Source organism: Marmota marmota, unplaced genomic scaffold (genome assembly GCF_001458135.2).
Source record: "Marmota marmota marmota unplaced genomic scaffold, marMar, whole genome shotgun sequence".
In the NCBI taxonomy this organism is placed as follows: domain Eukaryota; kingdom Metazoa; phylum Chordata; class Mammalia; order Rodentia; family Sciuridae; genus Marmota; species Marmota marmota.
In genome coordinates, this window is record NW_026004731.1 from 249929 (window position 1) to 274375 (window position 24447).

Sequence of the window (24447 nt, forward strand, 5' to 3'; positions counted from 1 at the left end):
GGTTAACTAAAATTGACATCATTTTTTTAAAGATAGACCAAAAATTTACATTTAAAAAAAAATCCCTATACTTCTATTTAGAGTAACAGTAGGTAATGCGATTCCAGAAGTTAAAAAAATTATTTTATAACATACAAGTTCAGCTTAGCAAACCATTTAGGTTCCAAAATGGATTCATCCCTATTAAAAAGTAAGCCTTTAAAACAAAGAATCTGTTTGTATACATAGACATAGACACAAGAACCTTAGTATGAATTTAAAAGGAATCAGCAGCCTTAATGTTTCCTTTAAATAGGTCTGGAAAGAATTATATATTAGCTTCATGGAAAGGATTAGTTGGCTTCCTGGTCTAAGGCTAACATGGGTGATCTCTCCTTCAAGGCTAGAAAGGTACCAAAATGATTTAATCCATAAGGAGAGAAGGAGGAGATGCGGGCTTTTCCTGACAGTTGGTAACTCAAGGAATGCTTAGAAAGTGATAGAAGAATGGCAGCTTTGCTTGTCTTTTTCTTTCCTAGTTGGCTCTGGTGAAGAAGCACATTCTTGCTCTTAAAATGTCCTTCTTACCGGGACAAGTTCACGAAAAGCTTGATTCACGTTCGTCCTAATCTTTGCTGAGGCTCCAGGTACCTTACAGGTCTGATGATTCAAGTCTGCTTTAATGCCAATTAAAATGCTTGGAAACGCATCAAGATCCTTTACTCTGAGAATCTGTCTTCGAAACTTCCAGATTTCTTCAAAACTGCGTCTGTGACTGAAAAGACCAAAGGAATCCCTCACTGGTCCTCATGCACTGTTCCCTCATGGCGCCAAACTCTTCTTGTCCAGTTCTATCCAAAATAGCTAGCCAGATGCAATGTCATCTGTTACACACTGTTTTTTGTGTAAGAATTGCCAATGGTTGGATAATAATCTATTACAAAGCGGGACAGATCCGGCTCTAACCGCGCAGAGCCAAGCCTAGAGGACACCACAATCTCACCAATAGAGGGACTGCTGCAGCCAGCAGCTGATCTACACACAAAGGGCTCTGCTCTGGCAACCAAAGCCCTGCCCTAAGAGCAGGAAGCCAGACTTGCATCTCCCAGTGGGCTCCCGCCTGGACTGAAAGGATAAGGTGGAATGGCACTTCCACTCTGCCAGCTCCGCCCTCCCAGCCACATTCCTGAACAGCTGGACTCCAGGGATAGGGACCTGGAGGAGCTCTGAGCCCAGGCACAGTTTAGGAGCTCAGAGACAACCTGCAACCCCCAGCCTCCAGATACAAAAGGATTTCATGATCCAGTCATAATCTTCACGTGGCTTTTGCTAGATTCTTATTTTAATAAGAGGAGGAGAGTTTTAGTCCCTGAAATAGGACAGTCCAACAATTTCTTTGAGTGATTACTTTAGAACTGGAGTCCTACCATACAATAGCGGTCACTGGGAATTCCTTTCTGGTGGATTACAGAAGAATACATTGAGCCCAGCACTAGGAACCACCATAGAAACTTGACACCACAGTCAGCAGAATGTACCGGTTTGATGCTGTGGGTTGAATATCTTGTGCAATATTTTATAAAGCTTGCAAATCTTGCACAAATCAGTACACTCAGTGTGAGGTTTCTTACAGGTAGAATTGGGGTGTTGTGGGGAAACCAGAAAGGCCACATCAATCTGCGTTTTAAAATTTTGACTGAAAGAGTCTGGATCCCTATCAATATCTCTTTCCTAAGAGGGTACTGTCTCCTCTTCAGTCAGGTTAGCTACTCTTTGAGTAAAATCTTGATTGGGGTAGTGTTAATCATCTTTCCTGGGGCCCATTGCTTCAAGAACCTAATACACACTCTCACAGAACTCCAGCAATATGGACTTGGTTTCTTTTTCCTGGTTGGAAAGTGAAAGCTAGAGACAGGTTGCATTTTCCTGTGGCACTTGCAAATTGACTCATTGCTTTTAGGTGAAAAGGTTATTCGAGCATTTATTTGCAAAACAAATCTCATCCCATGGAAAGAATTGGACAATCTGGCATATACAAAAAGCTAAGGCTTTGCTTGATCAGTTTGCATTCAGGAGGTTGAAGCAATAGATGCTGCTGAGCCTGACCCATTGCTCCTACCACTGCCAGGGTGCTATCACTTCAAAAGGTTAATTTATACTTTAAAATAGAATAGGTTGCACTAATGTCAATCAAGGACTCAATTGTGTTCCCACTGTCAATTTTACTGGGGTTACGTGTGGCTATTGGTATAGGAGCCTTCTCTAAATAAACCTAGATACTCCAACGCTGTTACTTCTCAGCTGAGCCTTGAATTTAGGAGGAGTGACATGATCCTGGGGATCTTGGCTTGGCTTCCATGGACAATCCTTTTTCCAATGTCTTTCCTCCTTTGTAGGCACAAAGATCTCTCTCTCTCTCTCTCTATATATATATATATATATATATATAGAGAGAGAGAGAGAGAGAGATATCCCCTCCCAACCTTGTGTTAATTTTCCTATAGGTTCTCTTTGCAGGGGATGCCAATAAAACACTTGGTGGCTTTAGTTTCCGTTCCTCCTGAGCATATATACCTTAAAAACAATATCAACCCCCAATGAGGTATTTGTGTCAATTGTCCCCTGCTGAAGCTTTCTCTTTATGTCTGGACACTTTGCCCAGTAAGGGTCATGTTGACCATTCAGAGATTTTCAGGGGCTCTCTGATCAGGGTTAAAATGCAGGTGCCAACACACACAGAGGCTCTGGGGGAATCTTACATCTGCTAAGCCTGGTGGGTAGATTGCACCCCCAATTTTCCATACAATGTCCTTGTCAGAAGAGGAAGGCTGACAGATAATGCCCTCCAGATAGCACTGGGTTGAAAAAGTTTAAATGTTTTGAAAATTTTTCTTCCAATGTTCTTCTATCTTTGCACACTGGTGGATTTGCTTTTCTTTGCACCATCAACATAGTTCATGGCCATTCATTCTCATTATCATGTTATCTGCAGAACTTACCTCTGATAGACCAATTCCAACTCCGGATCATATGATATTTCAAAATACTATAGAATAGCCACCTTTCAAAATATACGTTAACCAGACAATTACAGTAAAATACCATTTTTCCCATTGTCATAGTCAAGTGGCACCCCCTTTATCCACAGAGAAGCTCTCTTCACCATGGCTGATTTTAGGACTGTCAGCAAAAGAGTCTCTGCAAAAGAGTCCAATGTAGGTAGATTTCCTATTTTTGTGTCACCCTGTTTAATTGGCCACTGGCTGAGAAGATACCAGGACTCCAGGTGCTGGACACCCCTTAGTAGTTTTTCACAAACATATCCAGTATAGTACTTTGAAGAAATGTGTAAACAAGGCCTCTGGCTTTGAGCTGGGCTTCACAGAGATGTCTACATTTTTAAGATAAGTTACAACTAGGCTCCATGGTAACAGCTGGCAGGGGAGGAAAGAAAGGGGAGATGAAGCTCTCCCCTTCTAAGGTGTTGTCCTTGAAGGGTTAACTTGCTCAAAACAGTGAAAGAAAAAGCTGCTTTTATGTGAACTTCTGCAGACTGGGAACTTCTGAGTCCCTCCCCCTACATGCTGGGTATAAAACTCTGAAACTGCCTGAACTCGGGGTTCAGGGGATTGATTGATTACAGCAAAAGCTGTGCCCTCTGAACCTGGCTGCAGCCAAATAAAACTGTTTCCTGCTGTCTTTGGTGCCTTGCCTCCTTTGTCCCTACAATAATAGATTTGTAGTTTTTCTTGGCCTATTCAGCCAAGATCTTCCCTTCCTAAGACACTATAGGCAGGACCTGACATTGTGTTGCCTTGTCTTAAAATACAACAAAAACACAGAGACAGACAACAAAAACCAAGACAAACAGATTGGAAACCTTTAAAACGACAGATCAAATATGAGGTAAAACCCCTTGGTTTGCATTCTCATTTAACTGTGATCCTGTTATGCTCAAATTCGGGACCCCCAAAAGACCACCAGAGACCAAGATCGATGTAAGCGCAAAGAGGTGTTTATTGTGAGTTAGCGTGGTCCTCTGTGCACACAGCAACTGGTGACACTGAGAGGCCTCGAGCTCAGGGTTTGCAGTAGTTTTATCACTCTTTGGAGAAGGCAGGGACTTCACATACATCATAGCATCTCTTAGCAAATCATCACACACCTCGGGAAAATCAAACAACAACTCTAAAACATGATTAGCGTATCAAGTGGTGGGAAAGAATCTGGAAAGGATTATTGGTTAGTTCAAGGGATTGAGGCACTTAAAATTGATTGGTTTAAATTGTGAGGAGGATGGGGGGTAAGTGCCAAGCTGCAGGGCTTCTAGTTTAGATACTGGTCACCACCCCTAGGTGGGGGCCATCTGGAATTTCAGATATTTCGATATCTTGGCCTATCTTAGGTGCTCACCATCTGTGGCTTTTCAGAGAACTGTTTCCACAGGGCTTTTCTGTGGTATTTTCCTGACTTTAGGACTGCAGGTGGTCAGAGGTTGAGTTTCAGAGCAAAATGAGGTCCCAAGTAGAATGAGGTTGCTTAGGTCTTTCAATCCCTTCACCAGCAGTGCCACAGATGTCCCCAAGAAGAGAGACCAAATGTTTCTAAGAAGGGGAACCAGTTGTTTCCATGAAAGAGTTTTGCAGTGTGGAACCAAAGTTCTCAGTGTGAACACCAGGAGAGCTTACCAGATGGCCAAGGTGTCACAACTGTACTGTGTTCAACTTCATGTTTATGAAAGATCTCCAAATGGTGGAGCAAATCATACTCACTCATGGGCGGGGGGGGGGAGGGGGGGGGCAAGGCAGGAGTTCCCTGAAGCAAAAAGAAGCTTCAGCTGCCCTGGGGCAGTCCCGTAGTCCTTCCTTATTTCTTATGGGAACACAATTCTCCACTAGTTGATTCTCAGCAAGCTCACACCAGAGTGCCAGAGCTGACCAAGAAGTCCGGAGCAGGGTTGTTCTCAGGTCCCATCTGCTCAATTTGATACCAAAAGCTCAGTCCTTGTTCTCAATCCAATTCAAGAATGAGGACAAGTTTTAATGAAAAGGGAAAAATATCTTTTTTGCTTTTCTAGCCAAAGAGAAAGTCAACAGACTCATGTCAGAGAGGCTGCCATTCTGCCAGTGCGAGCAAAGGCCTTTAAGAGGGAGACATTTGGACTGTTCTCCAAATATTATTATCAGTAGATCTTAAGTTATATCACTGGGGAAAGGAAAAGGAAAAAGAAGAAATTTTTAAAAGTCATTTTTGAAATAAGTCCCCAGTGGTCAAGCAGCAAGGTTTATACTTAAAGTGCAAAAAGTACCCCTGTTTCAAAGCCACTGCATACCAATATGGTCAAGAATTCATGTGGTCTCACCTAATTTCCAAAGCCAAAGGCTGCTTAAATTGACTCTACCAACAAATCTATGACACATTGATTTATTCTGCATAATTGTCTTATAACAAAGGCCCAGTAGCCTGAGTTGCTTGCTTTCAGAATTGAATGTATTCCACTAAACTCCAGACATTCCCCTTTCAGCATACTTAAAATTATAGAAAACACATGCCAAAGATTTATCCCACCTCTTATTGTACCTCGTAAATCCTTCTTGGGATTTAAGTTACAGCTATTTCCTAGATTCAGTATGGATGAAGTTACTTCTGCTTTGGATTTAACACAGTGAAATAAGTTGTGAGATAATCTCACTCCACCATTTCCCCAGAAGTTCATTGTGATTTCTAACATGCTTCTTTTCATGTACATTTTAGAATGGCTAATTGCATTTTTCTCTCTTGCCTTCGAAAATACAGAGATAACTTGGGTGTGATTGTCAAAAGTCTGCTTTTGCTTTGACAAAAAATAAGTAGGCCATGTGGGTCACTAGAGTGAGGAGAGCAAAGAGCTGCAGGTGAACATTTCACAAAACCACAGCTGTCAGTCATTCTTGATGTTCAGATGACATCTGGATCCATAAGCATTAAATTTGGCTGCACGTGACAGAAAAATTAAACTAACAATAATGTCTAAAAGATATAGTTATATTTCTTACTCTGAGAAAGATTGGAAGCAGGAAAGAAAGGGTTGTTAAGGGATTTCATTGTCTCAAGAACTTGGTCCCCAGTTTCCTTTTTAGTTTGGGGGAGATTTTACTGTTTTGTTATTCTCTGTTTTGTTTCAGACTTTATCATGCCTGGTCTGCATTCTGAAGGTCTTCTCATGGTTGGAGATGGTTGCCAGAGTTTTTGCAAGAAAGGTCGATTTCAACCCGTAATAAGGAAAAATGTGTTGAGCTTCTGAATGTTCTTTTTATATTATCATTGATACATTCTTAATATTATGTGCACTTCTGCTATTTTAAATTTCTTTTAGAACTATAAGTTGTTGTAAAATCCAAGCACAGATATGATGATTTAAGGGCCTAAGGCTTCAAATTTTTAGATTATAAATAAGGATGCTGAAGCTTTGTTATAATCTCTACTGCCACCAACTGGTAAATATACAAATTTATTCCACTCTACAGTCATCAATAATAATCCTAAAAACCCTGACATTTCATGCAGTTTTGATGTTGCAGATATCTTTATTCAGTACTTAGAATCTAATTATTTTATACAAAGTTACACATTTTTATCTGAAAAAGGTACCCATGGTGCAAATTTTTATCCCAATTCAGTATATATTCTATAGAGCATAATTATTTCCAATCTGCTTTCTTTTATTTTTTTATTTGTTCTAAATAGTTATAAATGACAGTAGAATGCATTATGACACATCATACATAAATGGAGAATAACTTCTCATTCTTCTGGTTGTGTCGGAGTCCAGCTCCAACAGGGGGTCTCAGGAGACGAACCAATGGTGAGGAGTTGTCGAAAGGGGGTGGAGAAACAACACAGACACCATAGTGAAAGTGCTGAATCCCCATCTTTACTTGTGAAGTTAATCATATATACTTTTCATTTTGGCAGGCTCACAGTACTTTGTGGTTACAAAACAGGAATCATTATTCAAAGAAACAAAATATTACGTAGCTACAATTAGAATAGAAGAATGTATCTTGGCTTATGCATAAGCAAGCATTTTTCCTTTCAGTTCGCGTTTTGCTTTGAGTGTTTCTGTTTAGTTAACTTTTAATAATAGTTAGAAATGTCCCAACTATTGGCCTATACCTTGACTATTCTTTCTTGACTTACTGACTGGAACCGGTGCCATGGTTACGGCAAGTGGTTGACTTGTTATTAATTTTAATCAAACAAGAGTAAGAGCACAAACCATTGTGCACAGGAACAAGAACAAGTTGCCCAGTACTAAGCACTAATCTGTCTTCTTAACATTAATTCTTCTTCTCTAGATTTTAATTTAATTTCTCAAAAACTTCCTTGACAGGAATACAGGGAGTTTTTCATTAGACATTAACAATTTACGCTCCACAGCTGAATCATTGCATTTAGAGCAAACAGATCTATTCTTAGAAGTAGTTGCATTAATTGGGAAAGTCATGTTTTTTCCTTCATACTTAATGGTCATATGAGAAATCGCAACTATATTTATTAAAGGAATACAAAAACAAACCAGCCCATTCCCAGAAACATACTGCGCTCCTCCAGAGGATGGACGCCTTGCACCATCCACCTCAGTAGGGCCTTGCCATTGCCTGAGTCAGGGGAGGGGCGCAGCATGGTTGTACAAGATGTAGAGTTATACCAGTCCTATAATCACATATGCACATAGGGTAATAATGTCCAATTCTTTATTGTGTTGTGTTTTGTCTTTGGAATCTTTTTAACTGTATATTGTTGAGTTAATAATTCTCCTTTACTTATATAATCATTAACACACAATTGTCAGAAATTGGCTTCTGGGCCAGGCACGGTGGCACATGCCTGTAATTCCAGTGACTCAATGAATATCATTTGGTCTGATCAGCCTTCTTTTTGATAAAACTATTTGATTGATTGATTCTTTATACCATTTTTTCCTTTCTCCACATTATAATGTGTCATCCTTCTATTTCTATGTGTTCTTCTAAACTGCAGTGTTTCTTTGTGTGTGCAACAAAAGGTAGTATTTTATGTATTTCATGCTGCACTCTCTTAAAGACCTTCCCATACCAGTCCATATCTACATTCTGCACAGAGTCCCAGAATACGTAGCTAAGATAATTTTTTTTTTTCACCAGAGGTGGAGGTGAGTGTAGGGGGATGGGAAGTGTACCTGGGATTTAACTCAGGGGCACTTGACTACTTGCCCCTAGCCCTATTTTGTATTTTATTTAGAAACAGGGTCTCACTGAGTTGCTTAGCACCTCTCTTTTGCTGAAGCTGGCTTTGAACTGGATCTTCCTGTCTCATCCTCCTGAGCTGCTGGGATTACAGGAGTGCCCAGCCAACTACCATATTTTATGAATGTGTTCCATAAGGAGTGAACATTCAGTGTGCTTCCAACAGCTTAACACCATTCCATTGTCATGAGAAACATGATTAATTATGTTCCCTCATGGAACTGCGTAAACACTTTTTGGAAGATACGTTTAGAAATGGATTGCAAAGTCTACATTTACAAACTTAGACAAGAAACTGCCACAAGCTTTCCTGAATTAATTCACCACCATCAATGCATGAGGACTCCTACCTCTGCTCTTCCCTGAGGCACAGGTTTCTCACCCTGTAAGATCTTGCCCATTATGTAAAGTAAAATGATACCTACTTGATTACAAGTTTTGTATTTCTCTAATTAATAATAAGTTTGAATAACATTTATATTCTTTTTTTTTTTTTGAGAGAGAGAGAGAGAGAGAGAGAATTTTAATACTTATTTTTAGTTCTCGGCGGACACAACATCTTTGTTTGTATGTGGTGCTGAGGATCGAACCCGGGCCGCATGCATGCCAGGCGAGCGTGCTACCGCTTGAGCCACATCCCCAGCCCCAACATTTATATTCTTTAGTTCTTTTATATCAACATCTGTGAATGGTTTGCTCACATACTTTGCTCATTTTGCAATCCTTAAGGTGTAGACCTTTTTCCTTATTAATCTGTGTTTTTATTGAATATGTATGTAATGTTGTGTGTATGTGATAGTAGAAGCAAATGTGACTCCATTTTGTTTTGTGACTTCATCCTGTAAAACAACCATGCCAAGTAGAAGGGTCATGACTGGGGCAAGATGTTCTTTTCCTTTTGCTATAGAAACCTTTAAGAACATGGAACTACCTAATGGGGCATTGTTTCTGTAACTAGGGTAACGGGGCTCTGTTTCTGTAACTGGGGTGACTGGGCTAACTGTGATTGGTTAGGCTTCCCTCCGCTTGACTGCACCGTCCCGCTTCTGTAACCTGGCTTCCTTGCATTGGCTAGACCCCAAACATCCCTTTTGCAGTTTTCAGGCTTATAAGGAGCGCCCTTACAATTGTTCAGGGCTGATCAGGGGAACAGCTTTATGTTCTGGTCAGCCGCCACCGGTGTGCTTCAATAAAGGCTTGATTCGATTATACGTGAGTGATCTGGAAGTCAGTTTATGAAACCCTGGGATGAAGCTTTAACTATAACATGTATATACATGCAAATGTACCATATATATGTGTATACATGCACATATCATTTTTAGGATTCCAAATCCACTTTTCAAATTTTCATTTATTACTGTTTCTCAGTGTGTCCTTTGTTGTTGCAATGATTCATTAAATCATCTCTTATTTGCAAAGCCATTCAGTCACACATCTGTATTCCTTCAAGGAAATCTTGTTTTGTTTTTTTTTTTTTTTGGTACTGGGGATTGAACTCAGGGGCACTTGACCACTGAAACACATCCCCATCCCTATTTTGTATTTTATTTAGAGACAGGGTCATTGAGTTGCTTAGCACATGGTAGTTGATGAGGCTGGCTTTGAACTCAAGATCCTCCTGTGTCAGCCTCCCAAGCCGCTGGGATTACAGGCATGTGCCACCATGTCCAGCATAAGGAAATATCTTATTCCCAATAAAAATTTACACCAAAATTGAAACCTGATTGTAGGTGTTCTGACCATGGAAATAGACAGGGAAGTGTTCCCCTGGTGAGCAAACTCTGTGGGGTGGGGGTGGGGTAGCTGGCACCCTGATTCCCACTATTGGAAAGCCCAGCCTCCTCCCTCTGAGGGAATAAGACAGCTATGTAGGCTGTATCTGGTTTCCTCAGCAATGTCCTTGAAGAGAAGGGCTCTGTGTTTGTATTAACCTGGACCTTATCTCAGCTAGCTAGCACTCAGGTTAAAGAAATACTAATTCGAATACAGTCATGGTAATGAAGGTATGTGTTCTTAAACTCCCAGGCAGCGGGGAGTGGACACTTCACTTCTCCAACACTTCACCTCACTCCTCTCTGCTCCTCCTGTCTGTCTGCTTGCACTGTGTGTGTGTCTGTGTCCATTCTTTTGTATGCCTCCTGCACAGGCATTCTTCTACAGGTGTTCCTTTACAGCCAGCGCTCAACATTGGGGCACCAGACCCCACATGTCCTCCCAGTCCACGGAGAGTTTGGGACAAGGAAGTCAGCCCAGACAGAGACCCTTCCAGACATTCGAACAGGTAAGGGGTCGGGGGAGTGGCTCATGACGTGCATCTTTACACCAGCTGGTTCAGATCCCTAATCAGTTGAGTCATGGGGAATTCTCTACTGCACAGTGGCATGCCACGGAGCAGAACTTTCCTTTCTGTTCTGCAAGGCTGGACATACTGTAAGTGATAGTGATCTGGCTGCCTTGCTAACCCAGATAAGCTCTTGCTGTCCCTTTTACCCAGAAAGTGGATGACTCAATTTGAAAGACTAGGAGAAGTAGGTATAATAATTCATGAAAAGCCACATATTTGTATACCCGTGTTGCAAACTTGGTGTCTTTGTAGGGATGCAGTTGATAAAACCTTAGATTCTCAAACTTCATGCTCTTCTTTTTCTGTGCCTGGCTGCACTGTCCCTTTAAGGGACCTGCCTGCATCTCTCCAGACACTCCAGGACACTAGGTGATTTACTGTCTTTGTCTTCTTGCCTGCCTGCCTGGAGCAGCTGCCTCACCTACAACTAAATCCAAGTTAAGTAAGTGTTTGGGACAAGCTGAGGAGGAAGGGGGATTTCATGATTTAGCTGTCTGTTGCACTGGGTTAAATTTTGCTGATCTGCCAGAGCATAAGCACTTACCTTCTGCTGTATTCAACGAGTTGAAATGTACCATTTTAAAAATTACAAAATCATTTAAATGGTAACTCATAAAGCTGCCTTGCTTGCCACTGCCTTAAAACCCCCGACTCAGACCAAAAGGAGGAGGAACTAATTTCTCTAACCCCCTCTGGATCCCATGACACAAGTGTTTCCAATATACAGAGAGACCTCTCGACCTCATTTCACAGACCCTTTCATGCTACCAGAGGGAGAGCTGGAATAGGTTTGATTACTACTAAAGGCATCCAAGTGAGGGCTCCCAGGGACTGGAACCAGAGTTCAGTTGATGAAGTGTTTGCCTCTCATGGACGAGATCCCAGGTTCAAACCCAAGCAATATTATTTAAATGAAAGGAAAAATAAAAGATTAGACTCTTCTGTTACTGAACATAACAACACGTTTGTCAATTACTGAAAGTAGACTTAAGTTCACCTTGTTTAATAAGCATTCATATTTCTAGGCTTATTGGACACAAATACTAATGTCATGGTCATAAGACATGGTATGTCTTTACACATGGCCTCAAGAGGCCACCCCAGTTTGGGGAAAATAAAATAAAACAAACAAGTGTCCATTCATTCATGGCCTTAATGGGTCACCCTGGTTTGGGGAAAAGAAAACAAAAACAAACAAGGATCCCAAACCTCCCTGTGGCTACCACCTCTTCCCCTTTCAAACCACACAAACCATTGCTTATGTTCAACCATGTGTGGAAACTGTTACAAGATTTGCAAGGTTTAAGGCAAAAAGAAAGAAACAAACAAACAAACAAAAACTTTCCAGAAAGCATATAAACTGGAAAGAAATACTCTTAAAAAAGAAAGAAGGGTTACAACATTTTTCCTTACTTTTCAACTTCTGCTGGATTCCTAACTTTCCTGGCCTCATATTTCAATGTGAATTTCATTCCCTATATGATTTACTAGAGTTGCAAAAAACTAGTTTAGACAAAAGAAGAAAGAATGTCTCTTCTAAATCCACACTGCTTGGCTGACTCTCTTAACTGTTTTTACCCAGTTTTCTTACACAGCTCCTCCCCTTCCTTAATGTTGAAGCACTAATAGAAAGGGAAAAGTAGAAAGACTCCAAATGTGCAAGTTTTCTTTTTTTTCAAAAAAAGTTTTGTTTTACATTATTTTCTTTCAGAATGTGACAGGCTTCCAACTGATTCTTGTCTGAGTTTAAGGTATACTCTGACCTGATAAAAAATGTTGATATTACTGCAATGTAAGTTTTTAAGTATTCTATGTAAGTTGATGTGTTTTTCTGATTAGTCTGTTTTTATCTAACTATACAGATTTTTACATTCTGCCTTTACACAAAGGCCAATTTCCCCAGAGTTAACTCTTACATACATTCAAAGATTTCTTTTAATAAATCCTAGGAAGATATAAACATGGTTGTGTTAGGGATAAGTCTTAGTAACTATAAAGGACAAAAACGCTAGCTATATGAAACCTTAGATTTCAATGTCCACCATGGTTGTTGGATCTTGTACCTGACATTTCCAATTTCACAGGCCTGTCTTATGTCTATATATTATTATTAAATTGACATTTAGACAAACGAAGGCTCATAAATTAAAATTTAGAAAAATAAATGGATCCAGATAACTTAATTCAAATCAAATAATTAAATAAATATATAGATGTTTTTAAGGTGATGGCTCATGAGTGTTTATAGGTGGCCAAATAATAAAGTCTTAATTTCTAAAAAATATGTAAAATATAATATTCATTACTTCTAATTTTTTTCAACAGAAAAAGGATGATTAATACTATTAATCATGTTTTTCTTATGTTTTTATGTTATAATTAAAATGAATAAATTAAATTTAACATAAATGAGATTAGCCTTCATATTATGGTTTCTTAAATAAATTAATTAAAAATTAGAGCTGATGCCAAGCTGATCTCTCCCTTTGTTTCCAGTTGTTAAAAACAAACAAACAAACAAAAACAGGATGCCACCCCCTTCCTTTATTTGACTCCTTCTTTAAAACAGGCTTTACAAAGAATTCATGAAAAGTTATTGACAGTGATGGAGGATCAACTTCCTGTATCTAACGTGCTATTATCATTGATAGTTCTTGTTGGAAAGCCTTATGCTTTTGAAGCAGTAGTTGCTATTCTTAATAAGAAATGATATATAACAAAATGGCTATATTCTCCTCACTTTTCAGGCTGTAATATTTTGCCTTTTACTAATATGTATGCTCAATTAATTGCTGATGGTCATATTAAAATTTTATCTTTAACAAGCATGGATATTCATGTTTTGTACCTTATGAAAAAAACTTTATATCTCTAATACGTACCATTCATCCTATTATCAAGCTGTTTTAGCTAAAATTTTAGTGCTCATTGTGTTTCACATGCCTCATGATGAACAATTCTCTTTGTTATATCAGTTTCCTTAATTATATCCATTTTCCTTAATTCCTACTGTTCCTCTTATAGATGAAATAATGGTGTAAACAAACAGGTAAACAAAGAGGAGTAATATCTGTTTTTATTAATGGTGAATGGACTATTATACTCTACCTCAAAATTCTCCACAGTGAGCTGAGTTAGCTACCTTTATCCTGATGCTGAAATTGTTTTCTACTATTTTAAATGTTATTACAAGTTCTCAATATATAGTTAAGCTTGTGCTTCATATTTCCATGGTTGGGTTATGCCCTCATTTGGATTCCAATTCACTGTCTCTTTTTTAAACCCTTTAAACTCTTTTATAGCATCATGCATCTCCTATCTTCCTTGCTCATAGATATAGCCACACCAAGATTTCTAAACTTTTGATGGAGGTTGATGCTCACACAGATGAAGATATGAAATCTGCTTATCCTTTTTTTTCAAATGCTGTGAAATCTCATGGATTTTTTCATCAAAATACTCGATCACTAATGAAAACATTTTCCATATCTTCTCAAAAGTTTCATGCTATAGTTAGCAATTGTTCCCACTGTGTATACTTATGAACCCTATATAAAAATTTGTGAACCCAGGCCTACATTTTAATGCACAATGGTAAATGGATGTTACTTATTTCACTCCTTTTTTTCATGTTTTTATTACTACCCATTCTGGATTTATTTAAGCTAGTGCCCACAGGTATAAAAATGTATTTGCTTGCATTTCTCACTTATTGCTTTGCTTTCCACCATGGGCAAGCCTGCTTATTTAGAAAATGGATAATGCCCCTGCGTATACATCTTGTGCTTTTGCACAATTTTGTAATCAATGAAATATAATTTTAAATCATAAAATTCCTCATAATCCTACTGAACAAACTGGTTAAATGAGTGCATCATACTCTTGAAACTTGCCTTTTAAAACTAAAACAAAAAAAAGGGCAATCTAGCCTCTCTCATATTAATAATGCTTTAAATATTGTTTTATTTACAGTTAATGTGCTCAATATGGAATGCAAAGTTAATATTCACAATTGGTTGTCTGCTTTGGATAGACATTGTATTCCTAAACAGCCATTACTAAGAATTTATGTAAAATATAGGGTTCCACCAGACCCAGGATGACAAGACCCTATGCCTCTGACCACATGGGGAAAAAGATAGTCTGCTGTGCTCACACCAACAGATCCTGCTTGGACTCCAGCTTCATGCATGAGCTCTATCCATTGTGAATGGACATCGGGAACTTCACACCTTGATTCCCAAGTTTGATCCTGGATGAGGAGAGTCCCACCAAACAAGAGGAAACTCTCCTCAAAAGAGAGGAAGCATTAAAGAAGGACAGATAAGAAACATGAAAAGAGGATCCCAAGCTTCTAGACTTCCAGTGAGTTGGGGACATATAAAATCATTAACAGCCTCAGCTCTACAGCTGTTGGCTCAAAGGGGCTTAAAATGTACTCTGGAAAACTTAGTTACTGCTTTGTTTGCTAAACTTACATCAAACTCTGTAAATGTTTTGATCCTTGTGATAATGTTATTCTGCTGTTGTACCCCACTTGTGCGAAACATAGTTCTAAGTCAGACTCCTGGAGTTTTAGAACCCATTATAATATTTAGGTTCGCTTGGTGAAAATTGTTATATACCTGCAAGAATGTCGCAGCAGATTAACTGTGTTCTCACCATCCTTGCAGGATTTAATGGGCCACCATCATGCACAACGTATTCATAAAAGGTCTATTCCCCTTGATGAAAACTGTGATGATTCAGTACATCGTCTCTCAAAGGCAGAATTTGACGCTTTGACATTTTCCATAGTGGGTTTCCCTGGACTAGCTGTCGGGGCTTACAAAACCACTATGAACCTGGCCTGTGCTGTGGTAAAAAAAGTACTAATCCTACCTCTCTGGCCATTAATATGCTTAATGAAGAACAAAAACAACATCGCCAAGACATTCTTGAAAACCAGGCTGCTATTGATTATTTGTTGTTGTTACATCATAAAGGATGTGAGGATAAAACACATAAAGGATGTGTTGCTTCAATTTAATCGATAACAGTAATTCTATTTTAAGAGCATTAAATTACCTTAAATATATCATTAGAAGGTCCAGCAAGATGATGAAGGTTTAGACTTGTTAGATTGGTTAACTTCATGGTTACCCAATTGCATCTGGTTCAAACAATTATTCATAGGTGGAAGTTTGCTGCTATTGGGATTGTTGTGTTGCACTTGCTGCTTGTCAATGCCTGCCCTATATTTCCCCTTGCTAGGATTAAGAAGAAAACAGGTATTTTTCATCCAGAAGGCCTTAAAAAACAAAGGAGAGCTGTAGGTATTCAGACCATGGAAATAGACAGGAAAACATTCTCCTGGTGAGCAAACTCCCGGGGATAACTGGCAGGGTAACTGGTGCCCTGATTCCCACAATTGGAATGCCCAGCCCCCTCCCTCTGAGGGAATAAGACAACTATGTAGGCACTAGCTGCTTTTCTTAGCAATGTCCTTGGAGAGAAGGGGCTCTGTGTTTGTATTAACCTGGACCTTATCTCTATTAGCTAGCACTCAGGTTAAAAAAAAATACTAATTAGAATACAGTCATGGTAATGGGCGGTATGTGTTCTTTGAGTTAATAAACTCCCAGGCAGCAGGGAGCGGACCCTTCATTTCCAGACTTCTTCACCACTTCACTTCACTGCTCTCTGCTCCTCCTGTCTGTCTGCTTACACTTTGTGTAACACTCTTATGTGCCGCCTCCACAGGTATTTCTCCACAGGTGTTCCTTTACAGTTAATTAATCAATAAGTTAGAAAAAGACATCAGATAAAAAGTTACATTCTTACCATTCAACAAAATTTTACATTTTTGGGGGGGACTGGGGTTGTGGCTCAGTGGTAGCGCCCTCGCCTAGCATGCATGAGGCACTGGGTTCGATCCTCAGCACCACAGAAAAACAAAATAATGTGTCCACCTAAAACTAAAGATACATAAATAAATAAATGTTTAAAAAATTTCTACATTTTTAAAATCGTCTTTCAATTTGTTCAAGGTACTTTCCATCACATATCCAGGAGATGGTGCAAGGAGGGGTGGAGCACAACACCCATCTCCTTGCATGTCTTCACAAATGGAGATGCTTAACCCTCACCACTTCCCCACTTCCCCAGCCTGCCCAGTAATTCTGAGGATACAGCCAACTCCTTCCAATTATGAAATCTTAGCAAGTTAACATGTCAGCCAGGCAAGCCTGCTTCACATTTTATAGTTGGGGTTTCCATCCTTTTTTTTTTTTAATTTTATAGGAAATTTCCTTTCCCTAAACATGAACGTATGGTTCCTGGAGCACAAAGCTTGCTCAGGAGACCAACAAGAATATATAATCAGAGAGAAAAAGCTCTCTATTTATTCCATATTGTTGATCAAGCCCAGCAATAGAGAAAGAAAGGACAATTTTCTTTCAGAGATCTTTATAGAAAATGATATAGCAAGAAGAAAATCTGGGGAAAAGTACATAAAACTGCATGAAGTTTGACTCTGTATGATGAAATCTAACCATCAAAGATGGAACTAGCTGGGAATTAGAGATTATTAATCATATGTTCAATATCTTGGAGCTAGGACTGATTTTTATAAATTTTGGAATTACTCTCAGTGAATATATTCCCCACACAAAAAGTTGAACTGATGAATAAATACATGGACAAATGAATAAGTGAATAATTTTTTTCATGAGGAATTCCATGAGAAATATCTTACATGTTGAACTGTTGTTTTCATAACATTAAAATGGTTGTGCTAGATAATCTTTTATCCTTTTGAAGGCCCCGAGAAAATACATTTTTTGCCTATATTTAGATGGACAAAAGAATGAAGATCAAAAAATGTTTCAAAATCACTCACTTAACCAGCAGCATAAAAACCGCTTTGATTTCTGGTCACTGGTTGACAAAAACACATGAAGAGTACAGGAGGGGTATGGATCCAAGTGCCACAGTTAAAAATCAAGTTAGTATAAAAGTTTATAAGAAAAAGCAAAATATAGGAATCAATTTTAAGTAATAACCAATCTTAGAACAGAGAAGAATGAAGAGGGAAGTAGAAAAATAATTTGCAACCAAAAGTAGAAATCAGCTGAATCACCTGATGCCTGGTACATTGGGCAGGATGCTTTCAGTCACCAACAAGAGGACACCATCATAATGAGCTGAAAATACTAAGGGAAATTTTATTGGGTGACATGACTGAGAATTTCAGGGATCATTCAGGCTTTGGATACTGTTTAATCTAAACTCTTCTGTGAGTCTATTGTCACTACATTCTTGACTATTTGATTAATACATAGACTTGCTGTTCCGGAGTTGAAAAAATAATTTGAGCTGGTTTAAGCTTTATATCCTACATGATAACATTCAGAAAAAAAGAGAGTATCACTTTCCCCTTACTAACATCACAGATTTAGCCTCCTTATAAACCGAGCCAGCTTAGGACAGGTACATACCCAGACTCATTTATCTAACAAAGGTAAGTGGAAACTATAGAATGACTACCTTGAATGATACGTTGCCTGTACATTCTTTAGCTTATCACTTTCTCAAGGATGAGTTCTCAAGATTGTCTTAGGCTGATCACTGCAGTTGAGAGTGGAGTTAATCGACCCCATGGCTGCCATGCAAATGTGGTAAAAAGAATGGGAAGCTAGACAGACTGGAGCCAGTCATGTCTGTTCCAAGTAGAAAGTCTGAAGTGTCCCAATGTTTGATTGCCCCCTTCTCCTGCTTTTCATGTTTGCCTTTTCTCTCATGACAACTTCACTTCCCAAAAGTTTAACTACATTTTGGATCTACTCTCAGTGCATATGTTTGCTATGCAAATAGTAAAAAATTGAATTGTGATGAATGAATGGATGGATGGATTAATTTTTCAGGAGAAAAAAGACATAGGAAAATATCTTACATGGCCTGGTCTCTCTGGATATTCCCCTTGCCCTGGGTCCCCTCTTCTCAGTTCCCTAAGCAACACGAGGCTAAGTCCCTTTTTCCAAGTTGAGCTCAAGTAAGTTGCTCAATGAGAAACCTAAGAAAGGCCAAAAAATAATAAAGAGCAGAATTCAATTTTTTAAAGAATATTTTCAAGCTCATACTTTTTTTTGTGTGTGTGTGTGCGTGTGTGTGTGTGTGGTGCTGGAGAATGAACCCAGGGCCTTGTCCATGCGAGGCAAGCACTCTACCAACTGAGCTACTGAGCTATATACCCAGGCCCAGTGATGATCTTTTTTTTTTCTCCATTATTTTATACTCAATATGCACCTGCTGCATAATAAGTATATAGTAGGTGCCTAGGAGCTATTGAATCCATTTAGGAATTTTAAAGAAATTGAAGTTAATCATGGATATCTTGACTCACACTGTTATTAAGTCCACCTTCATAATCAAGATTTCTGTATTTGCTAACTTGTCTATTTATTGATCTTCACTTGTAACCCCAAATCAATACTCAGTTTTTTATGGATCTGTGCACTGTGGTGCGACACTTGAGTCACATGAAGGTCATGCTCCTTGGGCCCGAGAGTTGGGAAGTGGCCTACGTTGCCTATGTGAGAGGCTCTCAGGGTTCAGCACACTGAATCTGGAAGTTGTGGTGAGCACACTAACCACACTCAGCCCCATCTCCATGGTAACCTGGCCTCTCTCAGGTGCACAGCATGTTCTTTGCCTTCTGCTTTTCTGCCACTGACCTACTACTAATCCATTGGTTACTGCTTGTAAGTATGTTTCTGGCTCTTTGGATCATTATGACCCTCAGATAAATCTGTCCAGTGACAGGCTATGCTTAAAAGCTTGCCTATGAAATAATAAAGTGGATCGAGCTCTCGGAAACTGGTCTCCAGAGGTCTCTTTTCGATTCCGTTGCCACACCATCCTCAGCTGTTCCGAGGGCTTCTGCAGGACCGAGCGAGCCCCTACACACTCCCTAGAAAAGTCACAGGAGGTGATGTTCTGCCTCTGGTTTCACTCCTCACTACAGGACAAGCATCTTTCTGTGGTCTATTCAACACCATTTTTCCCCCATATTTTTGTGTCCTTTGCTACTGATTTTGTGAATTAAAATGACCCCAAAACATACTGCAGAAGGGCTATCTACTGTTTTTTAACTCAAAAAGGCTAAAAAGTGCCTTAACGAGTAAATAAATGAGTTAGATGTTAGAGTGCAGTTGGCTGTGATTTCAATTTTAATGAATAAACAATACAGAACACCAGGGAAAAGAGGAAATCTGATTAGTAAGTGAGCATTTTTTTATAGTAACAGATATAATAATATGAGTAAGCTTTGTAAAAGCAGCTAAATTTATTTTTTTATTGAGACAAAGTAAATTTTTTTTTAAGTAGAGAGAATTGTAGCAAAGCTGAAAGCCAAAGAAATCTACAAACACATTATTCAAGTCAGGAAATTGTTATACACTTTTCAGGTAGTGTTTTAGTACAAAAAAAAAACTGCATTTAAATAATTATTTGCAATTTATTTAACTGCATTTAAATAATATATTTTAAAACAAATATACAAAAACAAAGTTATGTATTTAATGTTTAACAAAAACATTATAAACTTCTAACCCTGTTTTTACCTTAGTAACATGGTTCAGTGTTCACTAATCCAGTATTTGCAGCAGCCACTGTATAGAATATAACTACAATGAATAATGACAGCAACGTACTGTATGTACATTACTTACTTGGACCCTGTATTAATCCTTAGGAACAATACTCTCTTTTATGATTCTTTTCTCTTCAGTGACACACTTGTATCATATTCCAAATACTACCTATATCAGACGCCTTTCAAGTTTTTTTTATTAGTTGTTCAAAACATTACAAAGCTCTTGACATATCATATTTCATATATTTGATTCAAGTGGGTTATGAACTCGCATTTTTACCCCATATACAGATTGCAGAATAACATCGGTTACACATCCACTTTTTTACATACTGCCATACTAGTGTCTGTTGTATTCTGCTGCCTTTTCTATCCTCTACTATCCCCCCTCCCCTCCCCTCCCCTCCCATCTTCTCTCTCTACCCCATCTACTGTAATTCATTTCGCCTTTCAAGTTTTAATGCACCCAGTGAATCTACTGTTGATTTTTTTAAATGTAAAGAATAGTTCATAAGTCTAACATCAGAGGCCAGATTCTACCTTTCTACCAACCCCCAATGTGATCAATCTGCCACTTGACTATCAAAACATTGAATATTGAGAAACTTCATCCTCCCCAGCTCTTTCAATTTAAAATCTTTGGAACAATAGTTTTACTATACTAATTCTCTACAGTTGAATAACGAAAGAGGAAAGATGAAAAATTGTGTTTCTTCTCAGAGGCTCAGAGAAGAAATTGTAAAACTAGGATAGCTTGAAATATCTTGGCAAAGTGAGAAGACTTTTAATAAGAGGCACATCAAATACCTCAACTGTAACACAGATGTCAGGAAAGGAGAAAATTTTAAAATATTAAACATTTGGCTTAAATTAAATACTGTTTTTCTTAAGAACATGTTATGTGCAGGCAAGACACTTCCCCAGGGTTATAGACATTAAAAAGACATGCACTTTGCTCTCAAGTTTCTAATATTAAAAGGGGAAAAGAACCTACACAACTGCCAGAGAAGCTAGGGAGTGAGGGGTATGGATAGCAAAGTGCAGTTGAAATGTGGGGGAACATAGATGAGAGACAGACTGCTTTCCACTGGGAATCAAGGAAGGTCCTGGGAAGGATGTAAGTTGTGAAGGTGTGTGGAATGCACCTAATGATCAATTAATATCGATCAAGGTGGAGTTAAAAACTGAATTTTAAACCCCCAGAATTCAGGTGAGAACAACAAATCCTGCAAGCTTACACTGAGCATTTCTTGGTTAACTGATCATGAAGCAGCAATAAATTATAAAGGTTTCACGAGGAGAGTTGAAGTGATGTCATCACCACGTGGTGTTGAGGTGTATGATGAGCAGCTGGGTTACTGGGTCCTCATTTCAAAGGGAGAGCACTGCAGAGGTTCACGGTTTGTCCTAAAGTGAACCAAATGAGAACAGAGCAAATAACAGAAATTCATAAAGTGGAGGTAAGAACTGAGGAGAAAAAAAATTAAGGGGACTAAGGAGAAAAGTAAAAGTGAGGAGAAAGAAAAAAATGGTAATTAAAGTGGGGAATATGGGAAGAATAGGAAAAAATGAATACAAAGAACTCACCAGAGCTTCCTAAACCATATGCAAGACCTATCAGAAGAGCCAGGGCCACCTCCATGGCCAAGATCAAGCCCAGGAAACTGTGATGCTCTGCAGATTCAAATGCACACCAAGGAGGTTATTTTAAATCCATTCCCTGTTTTACCCATCTGCTCCCTGTTTCATTGTATTAACCTGGGCTTCTCTGGTTTGTCTACCAATCTTTCTCCCCACTTTTTCTCAAATCCCTCTTCAGAGATGAATACTTTATCAACCCTGCATCTACTCATTCCTCAGTTTTTAACTCTTCTATGCCTTTGATTAACTTACTTGTCTTTTTTTACGTCTGGAATCCCCCAATCCCAAATTTATAGCTGGCCCTTCTGCTCTTCTAGAGGATCACAACCTCCCATCTCCAGCCTGGGTCCCACTCTTACCACCCCAGTAGAGGACGAGGTCCTGCCCTCCTAGGCTGCTGTGCTTCACCCTGCAGGCCAGGCCAGCTGCCTCCCCAGCTGCCACATCCAGGGTTGCTCGGAGATACCACGTCCCATCTGCATTGGGCAGGAAGTCACCTCTCTGAGTGCCCTGCTGCTCCTGCTCACCTCGCATCCACATCACCCACACGGGCTTTGGGAAGAAGCCAGACACATGGCACACCAGCAGCAGACGGCCAGGCCCAGGACTGGGACCAGTGGACAACTAGGCACTGGGCTTCACTGAAAAGGACAGAAAAGAGGTTCACAGGTGGACAAGAAGATACCTGAGTGGTTCAGATCCCATCACCTCTGATAGGTCCATCTTTCCCACTTCTGAACATGCCACTCACCCTCCTCTCCTTTGTGACCCCTTCTTATTCTCAATTTGCTTTTAGATTACAAAGTTCTTGGAGAATGGGTACAGTACTGACCTTGTCACTGGAGATGAGCCTTCCCTGCATCAAGAAGACCCAAGATGAATCAGGGGCAGGTGTCACTGAGAAGCCTGGGCATCCTGTGTGTGAAGGCTGGGTTCAGACTGTGTAGTCTGCAGAAATCGTGGCCTTTTCTTCCTCTCTCTGGAGAAGGCAACCATGTTTCATTCTGAAAAGTCGGAAATCAGTTCCTTAAACAGCTAACTGTAAAAAGGTTATGAAGTTCTTCCCTGAGTGCATCTCACAGCCTGCTGCCATCTGTATATCAAAGGGACCTAGGGAAGAGGGATTCAATGAATTAAAGGACAAAGGGAATTTAAAAAGGATAAAATGGAATGAGTAGAAGCAACACACAAGTGGAAAGGAGAAGTTTTGGAGATTTACAGGAATGGAACCAATTCTGGTTGGATCACAGGTGCACAGAAAAGGGAACTGATAGGAGTTGGAGGTAGAGGAAGAGATGAATGATTTGAAAAAAAGGGAAGATTGTTCAAAGGTACATGGAACTGTGTGGGAGGGGGAAGTTGTGAGTCTGAGATTGTAACAAGCTAGGGTAAGTGCATCCTGTGGTTACAATGACTGTGCAGACAGGGAAGGCTGAAGAGATTCAACGGGGGAGAGGAAAATCACACTTTAAAGAGTTAACCAAAGAGTGAGGAGGCTACCTAACTAGAGATCTGGGAAAAGGGTGGCCACAAGATATATCTCTAAGGCAGGATGAAAAAATATAGTCCTGCAATCAATGAGAAAGCAGTTCATAAGTAGCAGAAGACAGAAGTGTTTGAAGGATCTGGTTTATAGAACTTGCCCAACTGTGTGATTGTAATTTTATGATGGAGAGAATGGAGTAAGATTCAGAACAGAGTATGTGATTTCCTAGAGGAATAAAAACTCACAGAGAGATACCCCATGCACCACCCTCCCAATTGAGGGAACTGAACTCACAATCAAATTGTAATAGACCAGTGTGAACTGCCTGAGAGACACTAGTGAAGTAGTTTCGGAAATATGTTTCCAGTTCACTCAACTCCTTGTTGCTGAATTTGCCCCTGGACCAGGGATACAGGAAAATGATAGTATCAGAGCTGGCTGTCCCAGCTGCGAGTCTACAGTTCATGCAACCCAACTGAGCATTTACCTTGTACCCAGGAATTGTTGTAAAAGGATGCAGTCTTGCTGATATGGACGGTAATAGGATCTTCAAACCCTGTATGTAGCAAAAGAATAGAAACAATGGGGAGAAATGAGATACTTGGAAGGAGAGAATTGGGAAAAAATGGCACCAGAATGGGAAGACTCAGAATGCGAAGCACAGAAGGAGCACATTTATCTTAGGTGGCATTTGCTTATTACAGGGTCCCCTGCTCTCTCTGTAAACACCCTCCAGAAGACTACAGGGACCTCCAGTCAAGGGCATTTATGATAGCACCATCATGGCACTCTTAATCTCTAGGTGTAAACTACCAGCACACACACACACACACACACACACACACACCCTCTTCTGTCTAACTGGTCAATTGCCCCAGTTCTTATCAATTTCACTGTCACAGCATGGCACTTGCACTTGTTATTGTTTTCTCTCTGAAAAGTTTTTCTTTGATTTCTGTTCTAAACAAAACCTATCCCCGCAGAACTCTCTTCTTACTTTCCTTCCCCAACCAGCAGAAAAATGTTTACTGTCTGAAACAAGAAAATTCTGCTCCTGGCCAAAACCCTGAGCCTCCTACTCAGTTTCCCATTT

General features: G+C 39.5%; 1 long non-coding RNA gene and 2 pseudogenes across 1 annotated transcript; 1 reads left to right on the top strand and 2 right to left on the bottom strand.

Annotated features, from left to right (window-relative positions):
- Nucleotides 1-468: 468 nt before the first annotated feature.
- On the bottom strand, nucleotides 469-3145 carry LOC125614628 (annotated as a pseudogene).
- A 6709-nt stretch (nucleotides 3146-9854) lies between these two features.
- LOC107160610 lies at nucleotides 9855-17282 on the top strand. The gene is made up of 2 exons (XR_001505881.2): nucleotides 9855-10530; nucleotides 14675-17282. It is a non-coding gene; the product is annotated as an uncharacterized LOC107160610 (long non-coding RNA).
- Nucleotides 17283-21674: 4392 nt separating this feature from the next.
- LOC107160584 lies at nucleotides 21675-23820 on the bottom strand (annotated as a pseudogene).
- Nucleotides 23821-24447: the final 627 nt, after the last annotated feature.